At 38.6% G+C, this 12,740-nt stretch overlaps 1 long non-coding RNA gene across 1 annotated transcript; it reads right to left on the minus strand.

Annotated features, from left to right (window-relative positions):
- Positions 1–250: 250 nt before the first annotated feature.
- LOC146547069 (uncharacterized) lies at positions 251–2,435 on the minus strand. The gene is made up of 3 exons (XR_014890710.1): positions 2,089–2,435; positions 1,605–1,662; positions 251–670 (listed from the first exon to the last, which is right to left on the minus strand). It is a non-coding gene; the product is annotated as an uncharacterized LOC146547069 (long non-coding RNA).
- Positions 2,436–12,740: the final 10,305 nt, after the last annotated feature.

Raw genomic sequence — 12,740 nt, forward strand, 5'->3', positions numbered from 1 at the left:
TGAATAAGGTGATTGCATGCACACGCTGCAGAGGGTAAAGACATTACTTCAATATTGTTTTATATTGATATATATTTGCCTTCTGTTGACCATCACCTCAGGTTCACCATTACAGTTTCAGCATACAGATGCACACTGTCTAAATATGAACACATTCAAAAACTCATGTCTCAGAAATAAGCACAGCTGTTCATGTTTGTCATTAGAGTTTTATTTGTAAGAAAATTATGAACTTCATATTGTGCATCAAATAAAAGAACATTTCACAACTCTGAGTCAACAGAAACAGGTAACAGAAATGTCTCTAATGTAGACGTGTACAGTGTAGTGTAAGCATTAAAAGATCATAAAGGAAACACTAACATTTATGTGAAACTAATTGTAATAAAAAATGAACAGGTGGTTTATAGATGTAAAAGAAAGAATCTGAAAACAACACTTTTTTGGTCTAAGTGATCAAAGTAGAAAACAGAACTGATGTTCAAGAACAAACCGTAGCTGCACTAATATTACACATCTCCATTGTTGTGGTGAACAGACATGTTGCTTTTAAAACCACATGCAGTATGTGACCGTGACTGTTCACTGAGACCATGAACGCCACTTCGCTGAAGCATTCTTCTTCTTCTTCTAAATTGGAAGCAGAAGGAGCACGAGCTGCTTTGATCTACTGAAAGGAAAAAGCAGAACATCTGAGCTGAAACCAGTCAGCTGAAATCATTAAGACAGGAACAAATTCAATGCAGTGTCTCAGGTGGCTTAGCCTGTTACAACTGTTGACACAAGCTAAATACGGTTAACACACAGTGTCAGGGAGCTCCAGTGTGGGAACTAGTGGCTTTAGGTTTGTAGTCATTTAACTTTCATCCATTCATTCATTTAATTCAGGAGGAAGAAATGTCAGGTTGATGCAGGCATTTGGTCCCATGCTGTCTTTAACTAAATGACTTGGTTCACTTTATGGCTGGGCTGTATGTGGGGTTATATCATGTTATTTGGGCAGGAGTACCTGTTCCCTGTTAGACTTAGAAGGTTTCTCCATAAGTAGAGTTTCTAACTCTTCTAGCACATCTGTGGCTGACAGCTTTTTGGTGGCTCTTTTTACCCCACACTGGCTGTGAGTGTGTAAATAGCCCCACTAGTTCTTTTGGGTTGCAGTTAACTTGGGAGGAAGAGGTAGGTCTGCCATGACTAGATGAATAACAATTATCTGGGATACATAAATTTCATAATGCATGCATATATCTCTATAAACCTGGCCTGAGGGCTGCCATTTTTACATTCAGTTATTTCTCTGTTGAATCTAAATAATGATTGTGTTACAGTTAAACTGACACTGATCAGTGTAAATGGCTCATTGGGACACAGAAACCTTTAAATTAAACCCTATCACCTGATATCGAGTGTCAAACAATATCAAAGCTGTAAAGCTGTTTACAGTCAGAATTTATAAAACTATGATTGTAAATAAATTCAAACAAGTGAGCTTTTCTCTTTGTGCTGAATATCAACACTGAGATTTCTTAGACTGTAAGCTTTGCTTCAGCACAACCAGTTGTAGAAGCCGTCACTCCAAATGTCTTTTGATAACAAGACAAAAATACCTTTTCAGTCCACGGCCTGAAGTTCTTCTCTGACATCTTCTGCAATCGGCTTTGTCTGCTGGTTTGAAGACAATAAACCACAAAAAAGATGATTTAGTCACTTTGTCTGCGTCATGCAGCTCGAATGTGTCGTGTAACGATGTTGAATAGCCGTCGTTATCCTTCTGCTGTGTCAGTAGGATTGTACTGTACAGCATCTCATTGATATGTGAGGAATGCTAATGTAACATGATAACAGACTTACATCATTAAAACATAAAGGACAGGAGATATTTAGATATTTTTATATTTATATTACATTTTATAGCTGACGGATATTACTAAATAGATAGAATTTACTAAATAGCTGGATGAACATGAAAAATATGTCTATAATAACAAATGACCATGAGAGCCAGTAGAATTAATTCAACTGGACACTCAAAAGACGTCCTTAAATGCTCTTTAAGTGGCAGAACAGATGAACAAACAGTTAATCGCTTACTTGAGATGAAATCTGCTCAGCTACTTTGAAAACAGCTTCTAACTGGTTCCTCCTTTAACAGGATGACTGCTCAGGGGTAAGGTCATCATGCAGTCCAGCAAGCTTTATGGTTCTGCTTTGATTCACCAGGAACTATTAGGGAAACCTTCCAGCGCCTCCTGTGAAAGACACAGGCATAAACACACAAACATTTATTAACATGTTCCACAGTCTTCCAGCTTGATTTTCTCATCCTGTGGACAACAACGTACATGGATGCAGGTTTATTGTTAACTTTTGTAAGGTTTATTTAGTGAACATATCCAGCTGCAGCTCCACTGTGATCCTGAACTGGATAAGCACTTAAGAAAATGTGTCAATAAATGCACATACATCAACTTACTATATTTATCCAAACAGACGGGACCAATAATGCTTCACTGAGTTAGAGACTTTAATGTCTCTTCTATGTAAGAATGTCTCGTGCTGATATACCTGCAAACTTGACAATAAAGGTTTTTCAGACTGCATGTAGCTGTCCTCTATGTCAGCTCACACATTTACATTTATGTCACACTTATTTCTGCTTTCCCATTTTATAATTATTACTTACATTTTGATTAGAATAGAATAGAATAGAATTCAACTTTATTGTCATTGCACATGCACAGGTACAGGGCAACGAAATGCAGTTTGCATCCATCCAGAAGTGCTTTAGTGATATAGATATATTACAATATATATTAGCAATAATATAGATATGTGAGTATATTACAGAAATGGGTCTATTATGGTATGTTATAATGTACACGGTATGAAGTATGTTGTGAATATTCTATAACTATAAGTATGTACAGGCTGTAGTGAGTACAAGCTATGTACAGGATATGAACAGGATATAAATATGAAAAACTATACAGAATATGAAATGAAATAAATAACTTTACAGAATCTGGGATATACAGCTATACAGAAATGGGAACTATGCAAGTTGTAAACAGTTGTAGGATTAAAGATTATCGAATGTACAGAATGATTATTTACACAGAGCTATACAGTAGTGCAGTTAAGATAAGTGAGGGTGTAGATAGTTTCTACAGAGGCTATATAAAGTGCTAGTGGTTGTGAGTGGTGGTTCAGTCCATGTTATTATTGTGTGTTTGAGGGTACAGTTGTCCATTGTGGGTGTGTGTATGTTCAGTCCATGAGTTAACGTGGGTCAGATGTCAGGAGGCAGAGTTCAGGAGTCTGACAGCTGTGGGGAAGAAGCTGTTCCGGTACCTGGTGGTCTTAGTCCGGAGGCTCCTGTGGCGCCTCCCAGAGGGCAGGAGGGTGAAGATACCTTGAGTTTGTAAATGATCAGATTACATAATTGGAATACAATGTATCCAATTCAGGGTTGCGGGAGGATGAAGTCTATCCCAGCTGATACAGGACAAAGACAGGCTGCCAGTTTATTACAGGGCTAACACGATATGTGAAACAGAAAATCCACTTAAATGTTTGATATGTCTTATAATAATCATAATTATGACTATTATTTAAAGGTTTCTTTATAAATACATTTTGATTTTTTATAACCTCTAAAATATAAACCTGAGCTGTTTCAGATTCTGACCTCTGACCTCACTGCAGCGCCCTCTTGGAAGTACGTCTGCTTCTTGTCTACCCCCAGTGTTGACCGCCTGCCATTGATATCACGTACTGTACCTGAGGAACAAAAAAGGACAAACACTTGCCTTCATCTAAGAAGTACATTCATACAGAGGTAATCTATGGAAACACACTAGTTCAACCTTTGGGAGAAATGAGTTCTTCAGGTGACTCTGCAGTCCCACACTGACAAATGAAATCTAGTTAAACTATTAAGCATATTTGCTCTTCTGAAATCTGTGTTAAACAACAACAAACATAAATTAGTAACAAAAATACAGCTGAGTAGAGGCTTTACAAACCACCAGCAGCCATAATGCTAAATTGTAATCTTCAAATGTTTCTGAGCCGTCTTCAACCTGCTTTTAACACATTAAAGTCCCACAGTCAATGCAGCCTGACTCAACCCTAGATGTTCAGCACACAGAGAGACAGAGGTGCCGTTTAAAGTTTAGTGTTAACCTGAGTCACTGATCATTTGCAGTATTACAGAGTCTGGCAGTCTTTGCATGACGTCCACGTCACTGTAAGTTTCTAGCTGACTCTCAGGTGTGACAGGTGTGCCAGCAGGAAAGAGTAATAATAACCTGCATCCTGAGGTTTGTCATGCAGGATTAAAGGAGCCAGGCTTTGTTCACACAGCTAGGATTGTATTTTACACTGACCCTGGGTCAGTATAAGTATCATACAGTTTAAATGAAGCACTGAAACTTGCACATATTTATTATAGATGCAGTGAAGCTAATCGAGATATTTGCTGTCAATCTGTGGCTGCGATTAAACACTTTACTGGAAACTTTATTAACTAGTAACTTCATCAGTCATGACAGAAGCTAATATTTCTGTGCTAACATCGTTTAAACAGTAACAGCTTTACTCCAATATAAGCTAACGTTTACACCGTAACTTTAAGCTAGCACCATAAAGACGGTAAAACACGTAATAACATCTACAAATGCATCTTAAAGCTGTTATATTAGCACTCTGTGTATTACTAACATAACCACATTAACATTACTGACACTCGCTGACTTTTAACAGTCATTCTATAAATGCTGTCCGTTTAAATGGTCTTACCTGTACACACTGCATATCCACCGGATTCCAGCCAGAGTGGATTCTGGAGTCTTCCACGCTCCTGTTAGTGATCCTCCATCTGGATGGATGAGAACAACCTTCTGAACAATCTAGCAGGAGATGGCCCATATCTATGGGACTGATTTGTGCTAATAACGCCCATTGTATGGACTGATAACATGAATAAAGTCACCCAGTAGCTAGCTGTGCCATTACCCAGCATACACCACTCCCTCCGTAAATGCAATAAACGATACAAAAGTATCGTTCTACCTGTTTTTCAGGTAGTTGTTTACATTATATAATTTATTGTGTTCTGTATACGTCACTACAATGTGATTTGGAAAATGTCTAAATATACCGACAACAGGCACTTCTGCGGCAATCTCTTCAATCGGAGGACCCTTCATGTCAATTCCCGACGCGAGAGGGGTACCCTGCGCGTCCATAAGTGAATCAGAGGGAGCCTGACCATGCGTCACACGTTTGCAAGTTGGGAGTGAGAACGTGTTGGACTTATTGAGACCAAATGACCAAAGAGGTGAGTGGGTGTTGTTAAGATTCAATATTGAGGAAGGGTACAAGAGGTGATCGAAGAATAACCACACCAATCCGGCCGGGTGAAGTCAAACGATGATTTTAATGAATACACGCGTGGGAAGACAACTCTGTACGCAGACAGGAAGTAGTCTTCGACTTAATCAAAGCATGAACAGATATTTTATAGCATCAGGGTTTGTTTACTGACGCCCCTTCATGCGTCACAGATACATTTTATACATAGATCCGATCAACATCATCATGACTTTTCACCTAGAAAATCATCTTCTATTTTCATGACTAGCCCTTCCTGTCTACCTTTCAGTTCTTGTCTTGTTCCTCTTTCTTGCCGAGACACCAAGAAACGGTTCCTCTTTTACCAAGACAATTTTGCAGTTACAGCCAAACATAACTAACCTCTCCTCTAAATAAATCTAATTTAAAGTGTGTGTGTGTGTGTGTGTTGACCTCACATGCTCTTTGTGTCACCTCTTCACCTACTGTCTGTGTCTCGTCCTCAAATGCTCTTTCTCAATTCACCTGTTGCACTTCTGACCTTTTACCAGACCAGAAGCTCACTGAGACTATGTGTATGTCTTCTACTAAATAAATGTTTTAATCAAGAACCTCTACTTAAACCTTAATATAAAATGACCTGATATAAGTGTTTTGTAAGCATGTATTGCGATTCCTTCTATGGCTCCAAGTCACTTGCACAATAGATTGTCCGAACATCGCGCCGAACAAAGCTTCCGACCCCCAATTAATTGACCGAGCTCCAACTCTTTAATAAGCACAGATATGCATTGTGTATAAAATAGTCATAACTGCTTAAGGCCTTCTTAAAGCTATCTGTTACATTGTTAAAGCCTCGTCTTAGCCTGCGGCTCAAAATAACTTCCTGCTTTCACTTCTGCATACAACTTCCTGTCAGCCTGCAACTCAGTCTTTCTGAAAGAGACACTGTTTAAACCTTTGAATGCAATATCCATGCTGCAGATTATATTATTAATGCAATGACAATTATTTAACAATAGCCGTAAAATAATTTCCCTTCTCGACAGTGTTAAGACACGTGGGAAGATGTCTCAACTGATTTATACATGGCAGACAAATGATTTTGTAAGCCACTGCCTCTGTTCAAAGATGGTCGATCACGGTGGACATAAATGGCTTCTTTCACTCCTCTTTCAAACCATCTTTCTTCTCTTCATCCAAAATGTTAACATTTTGGACAGAGTGCAGATGGACAGCCAAGTGTTGTCCCGTGGAGGTGGTGTTAGGATGCCTGGGTCGTTGACCCAGGGTTTTTGAGTTCATTATATTATTTATAATTTCTAGTCTTTGGTTTCTTTGTTAGAGTTCTGTCTTTTGGTTTATGTCTCTGTGTTATCCTTAGTTGCTGTCTCTCCTGTCGGCTATATCCCCGTGTCCTGTCAGTGTCTGTGTCTGCCCTGGTCCCACGTCTCTGTTCCCTCTGTAGTGCCTGTCTGTGTGTCTAAGTTCAGTCTGTGTTATGTTTCCTGTTTTACTTTGAAAGTCCATGTCTCATGTTAATGTGTCTGGTTTTGCTTCCTTTGTCTCGTTAGGCCTGATTTGCCCCAGCTGTGTTTTCCTCCTGTTACTCATTCCCTGATTGCTCCCGCTGTGTATTTAAGCCCTGTGTTTCTCTGTGTCCGTGTTGTGATCTATTGTTTATTTTGCTGTGTGTTTTGTCAGTCCACCGGTGTTAGTTGTGTGGATGCTTTAAGCATCCACACTATTGAGTTCCTCTTGGGACTTCCGTACACTTTTTGGCACTTAACTACTTCCACAATTTTCAGCCGATTTTCACCGTTCAAATTTTAAAATATTCTGCTATTTCTGCTCATTCCTGCTATGTCTTTTGGTATTTTTCACTATTATACTTTTTAAAATATTAAGCTTAATTTGTCCCATTGAAATGAATGGGAAACTTCTGCAATTCTGCTAAAATTTGCTTGTTTCTGAAACTTAACTACTTCCTCATATTTTCACGTAAAACAACCATTCAAACTTTAAAATGTTCACAAATTATTGGGCTATTCAGGTATGATTCAGCTTTTTCAAATCTTTTACCGTTTTACCTTTATGCCTCTTAAAGTTTTCAGTTGCAAAATTGTGATTTTTCACAAAATACATGTGTTGTTATGGTTGCTATGCACTTGGCTTCCAGTCTGCCACTGAAGGTTTTGCAGTCTTCTCTTCATGTCCGAACAACTTCTTGCTACTTGCTCAATCTTCACTCAACTTCCACAAATTATACATCAAAACGTAGGTATTTTTGCTGGGTTTCCGAAAATGTCACTATCATTGTTGTGGGATTTATAGAATTTTGGCAAATCTCCTCAGACCAACACAAAGTCGCAAAACTCTCCATAGAAAGTCAATGGAGAGCTTGTTCAAAATCACCGCTTGATTTCTGTAATGAGAGGCATATTCGAATCGTCATATCTCCTCAACGAAGCAAAGTTAAGACATAAGGCTTGTCCCAGTATATCTTCAGACACTCCTGACGCTCACAATTCAAGAATTATTTTCTCACCTATTACCGTTCTGAAATGAGTTAGACTTGTTTGAGGGTAGGAAATTCGTCCTTCGCTCAGATTTCTTCAGATTTCAAACTCTGGAAATGAACCACTTTTTTCTCTCGTCATATCTTTTTAATGGATTTCCACAGAGACCTGAAAATTTCCATGATTGTTCACCAAAGCCTGCTGTCTCTTACGGTGAAAGAATGATATTGATACTCCAAATAGATTTAGAGTTAGAAAGCGTTGTTTGAGGGCAAGTCAAGGCAGTTTTTGCTTTGCTCTACTCAGTTATGGTGCATTAGAAGTCAATTATCTTTAATAATTCATATTTTAATGATAAATTGTCAACACTTTAAGATTCCCCCATCTCTTCTGAACAAAACGGTGTAAGAATGACCGTTCTAGCCCCTACGGTTAGGAAATTATGGTCATTTGTTTGAGGGGAGTCGTCATTATGAGAAATAGACTGCAAAAATCCTGTGTCTCTCTGTGCTGCATGCACCTGTTTTGGCGAGAAAAAGTGCACAGGCTCTCTGATTGGTGGATTCAAATTCAGCAGCTCCAAGGCTGCTTGACTGAGCTAGAAACTTACTTCTCTGTGTGTGTGTGTGTGTGTGTGTGTGTGTGTGTGTGTGTGTGTGTGTGTGTGTGTGTGTGTGTGTGTGTGTGTTTGAGAGAGAGAGAGAGAGAGAGAGAGAGAGAGAGAGAGAGAGAGGAAGCCTTTTTATGGGATGATCTCATTGTAAGATTCAAATTCAATATATTTAGACTGGTTGACTGAATTGGATCTTGTGTGTGTCTCTCTCTGTGCATGTGTGTTTCCATATGTGTCCATATTTGTGATTGTGTGGCTGTTATATTTTTTTTTGCCAATTTTTTTCATTTAACAAGTATATTTGAGGGACCCTCAGCATGTTCAGCATTTTTTCAGCTGTCCATTTTGCTTTTCCAATTTTTCTGTTTAAGTTATTACTATTGTGCTAAATCATACTATTTCTGCTATTTTATAAGATTTGTGCTAAATATAGTATTTCTGTCAAATTATAGTATTTGTGCTAAAACATAGTATTGATTTAAAATTACAATATTCATAGTTCATCACAGTGTCTCTGGTAAATCACAGTATTTCTGCTCTGTTGTACTATTTTTCTAAATCATAGTGTTTCTGTAATGCTTAAGTATTTTTGGCTAAATATATTCTTTCTGTTATCTTATACTATTTCTCCTAAATTCTTGTATTTTTGAGAAGTTATCATGTTTCTGGTAAGTTACAATATTTCTGCTAAGTTCTGCTATGCTATTGTATTTCTGCCAAGTATTATGTTTCCTCTAAGATATTGCAGTTCTGCTAAGTTATTCCATTTTAGCAAAGTTCCTTTGCTTCTGCAAAGTTTTTACAATTTCTGCAACTTTTCAGCTTTTTCAGCTAGTTTTTGCATACAGCTTCAGCTTTAAAGCATCCACACTGCATTTTCGCAGGAAATGCAAATCTTTCTAGTTTATTTTGATTTTTTCCAGTTATGTTATGTTTGAGTTCAGCATTAAAGCTGTTTTGGTTTAAGTTTGTCTCTGGAGTCTGCACCTTGGGTCCTATTCCTGTCCGCACACAGCCGTTCCATAACAGGTGGCTCTTCTATGTTGTGCCATGCATTTATGAAGTGGCTGTCTGGTCTCTCCAAATGGAGTTCTGGGCATTCCTCACTACAATGTACAGCATACACCACATTATTAAGTTTGTTTTTAACAGTTATGTCTTTGGGATGAACCAGTTTTTCTCTAAATGTGTGGCTGGATCTGAAGTACACTTGGAGAGGACTCTACTGAGTTTCTCTGATAAACCTGTGTCAATTGAAAATTGTATTTAGTAGTCAGTATAATCTTTTAGTGATATAAGTTTGCATATGGTAGAATACTGCATGTAGTTATTTGTATTAGGAAATATTCAACCATGTATACTTAGAGGCATATAATCAATTGTGTGTGATCTCTAACAGGCTGCAGGCTTGGTGTGCACTCCAGGAATGCACCCCCACGTCCTGGGAGCATGAGAGTTCGTACCTTGTTTTATTGTTTTACGGTAGGATTAACGTAGCTATGTCTGTTTTAGTTTAAGTGCTTCTTTACATATAGATGAACTGCTGGACTTCCTCACCATGTTATTTAGGGTGAGGGGGAGACTACCCTTTCCTGACCAAGGATGTACCTTTTGTGCTTTCATGACCCTTTGATCAGCAGGACACACACACACACACACACACTGAAATATAAATAAAGACCGGGGCAGTTTCTTAGTGCGAGTCTCAGTCTGGAGGCTGCCCTTGCTAGCAAGAAGTTCTGTGTGTTTCTCCTCTCTGAGTCTTTACTGAAGAAGTGTTTTAGAATATTTTCCCTAACAACCTGCTACATAAGGGATGACAATGTTGTTCATTTTGTCCTTCTAGTTCTCCTTAGTTGGTGTCTGAGCTTCTATACTGTGAATCTTTGCCAATTTTATGAAATCCCACTTGGGATAACCACATGTTTTAAGAACTTTGTTTACATGCGTGTGTTCCCTCTTTTTCCCTTTTGGCTTAGCGGGAACATTTTCTGCCCAGTCCGGAATACTTCAATTTTGTTCTCTATAGGGCGGTGATAGTCCAAGAGTAAGTACTAGTCTATGTGTATGGGCTTCCGATAAACTTCAATGTTGAGGTTTCCATTCGCCTCAATGCGTATGAATGGCTAACTATTATCTTCTGTGTCATCCGTTGTAAACTTTATGTTTCTATAGTAGTGAGTAGTGAAGGTTTCTACTTCTTGGGCTTTGATTTTGACCTAGGTGTCACTCACGTATCTGTACCAGTGGCTAAGGACAGCGCCTCTATTCTACACATACCTCACTGAACAACTAGCCTATAAATGTACTAGAAATGTACATTTAACTGCTTATTTTCCATAAAGTCACTAAGTAACCCTAGAATGTGGGCGAAATCAAGCTAACAACATATAATAGCTGAAAATAGTTGAGATGGGGCAGCACGGTGGCACAGTGGTTAGCACTGTTGCCGCACAGCAAGAAGGTCCTGAGTTCAATTCCACCATCAGGCCGGGGTCTTTCTGTGTGGAGTTTGCATGTTCTCCCCGTGTTTGCGTGGGTTCCCTCCGGGTACTCCGGCTTCCTCCCACCGTCCAAAGACATGCACTTAGTGGGGATAGGTTAATTGGTTAATCCAAATTGCCCATAGGTGTGAATGTGCGAGTGAATGTGAGTGCGAATGGTTGTTTGTCCCTGTGTGTTGGCCCTGCGACAGACTGGCGACCTGTCCAGGGTGTACCCCGTCTCTCGCCCTATGACAGCTGGGATAGGCTCCAGCGCCCCCCGCGACCCTGAAAAGGATAAGCGGACGCGAATGGATGGATGGATGGATAGTTGAGATGAATCTAGCTGGGTTAATGCCAGTTATTGGAAATTGATAGAAATGATATGCTCACTGAAAAAAAGTAAATAAAGAAAGGAAAGTGAAACAAGTTAATTTTAATCTTTCACTTGAACATTGAATGACAGTATCCTTTTGGGTTTGAAGAGAGCCGTCTCTTCAAGAGATTAAGTACGTATCATTGTGCAGGCGTTTTGTAAAGTTTCCTTGTTTTTTGTTATGTTTCACTTGTGTGTGGTTCCCCAGGGTTTCAGCTGTTTCTTAGTTAGTTCTTCTTCATCTAAGGTTCATCTACTGTTCAATTGTCATGGTGAATCATTACCAGTGTAATACAGTGCAGTGCCTACTCCAGGAATAGTTGCTTTGTTAGTGTGTTCGTACTATCTGTGTTTTTGCAAAACAAAACAACTAAAAATCCACTCTGGATTTGCAATTTTAGGTAGATTTCTTAGATGCCAGGTATTCAGCCAGTCGTGTGCAGAGTCACTTTTCACTACCCACCAAGTCAAAGCCCTTGCCTGAAAATGTTGTGATAGCTGAAGCAAGTAGTTCATAAGAGATAACCCGCTGTCAGCCCTGAGCTAAAGTTTTTATTTTTCATAGAGAAGAGAACTTTAAATGTCAATAAAACCTGTACTTGTAAAGATAAAATAAATACAAATAAAAAAGGAGCATCATCATGTGTATCATTCTTTAAAAAATTAAGGCCTGAAGGTGTTTCCTCTGCAGAAGAGCTTCTCTTGGTCTGGAACCTTACAGCTTGTTTAGGATTCTAATGTCTTTTTTGAAACTACCTCACGTGGCTAAGTCATTCACTAGGTTTTGACAGGTTTTTTTTTTTCCACAAAAAAATAAAAAGCTTATTGGGGGGGCCTAATAATTTTGTCCCCATCTGTAGTTGTTGACCTGAAAAAGAAATTTGTAGTTGCATACTCCTGCACTCTCTTACTGTATGTCTGTACCAGTATTTCCGTTGATAGAACGATTACAAAAACCTTAAAAAGCAGTCAAACAGATATCTGTAACAGAAAGTCAGTAATTTTTTTTCAGTGTGTAATTAGTTTCTAGACATAAGAAATATTCATAATCTTGTAAAATGAGGTGTAAAATGTATTGTATTGCATGTGCTGTTTTTTTTTTTCCAGGTCCCACTGGTTGACCATGATCTCACCAGAGATGACAGTTTCATTTCAAAGGACACTCCCACAAAATTGTGCATAAATAGAGACATCAGTACTGCTACATGAGCAGAGCAGTTCATCAAAGGAACTTCTTGGTGACATTAGAAGAGGTAAGACAGATAACTTTTGAAAGGATTTCAGTCAGTGTCAGGTTTGGGATTAATTCATTGTCAAAAAAAAGAAGAAAGTCATAAAAAATATATTATTAGAATTCTTTAACCATCAGGATTTTTGTTTTACTTTCAGGGGTGAAA

This window comes from Mchenga conophoros, linkage group LG23 (assembly GCF_057382185.1).
Source record: "Mchenga conophoros isolate Kocher_MC1m ecotype Shallow Benthic linkage group LG23, M_conophoros_male_GT1.1, whole genome shotgun sequence".
Classification (NCBI taxonomy): Eukaryota; Metazoa; Chordata; class Actinopteri; order Cichliformes; family Cichlidae; genus Mchenga; species Mchenga conophoros.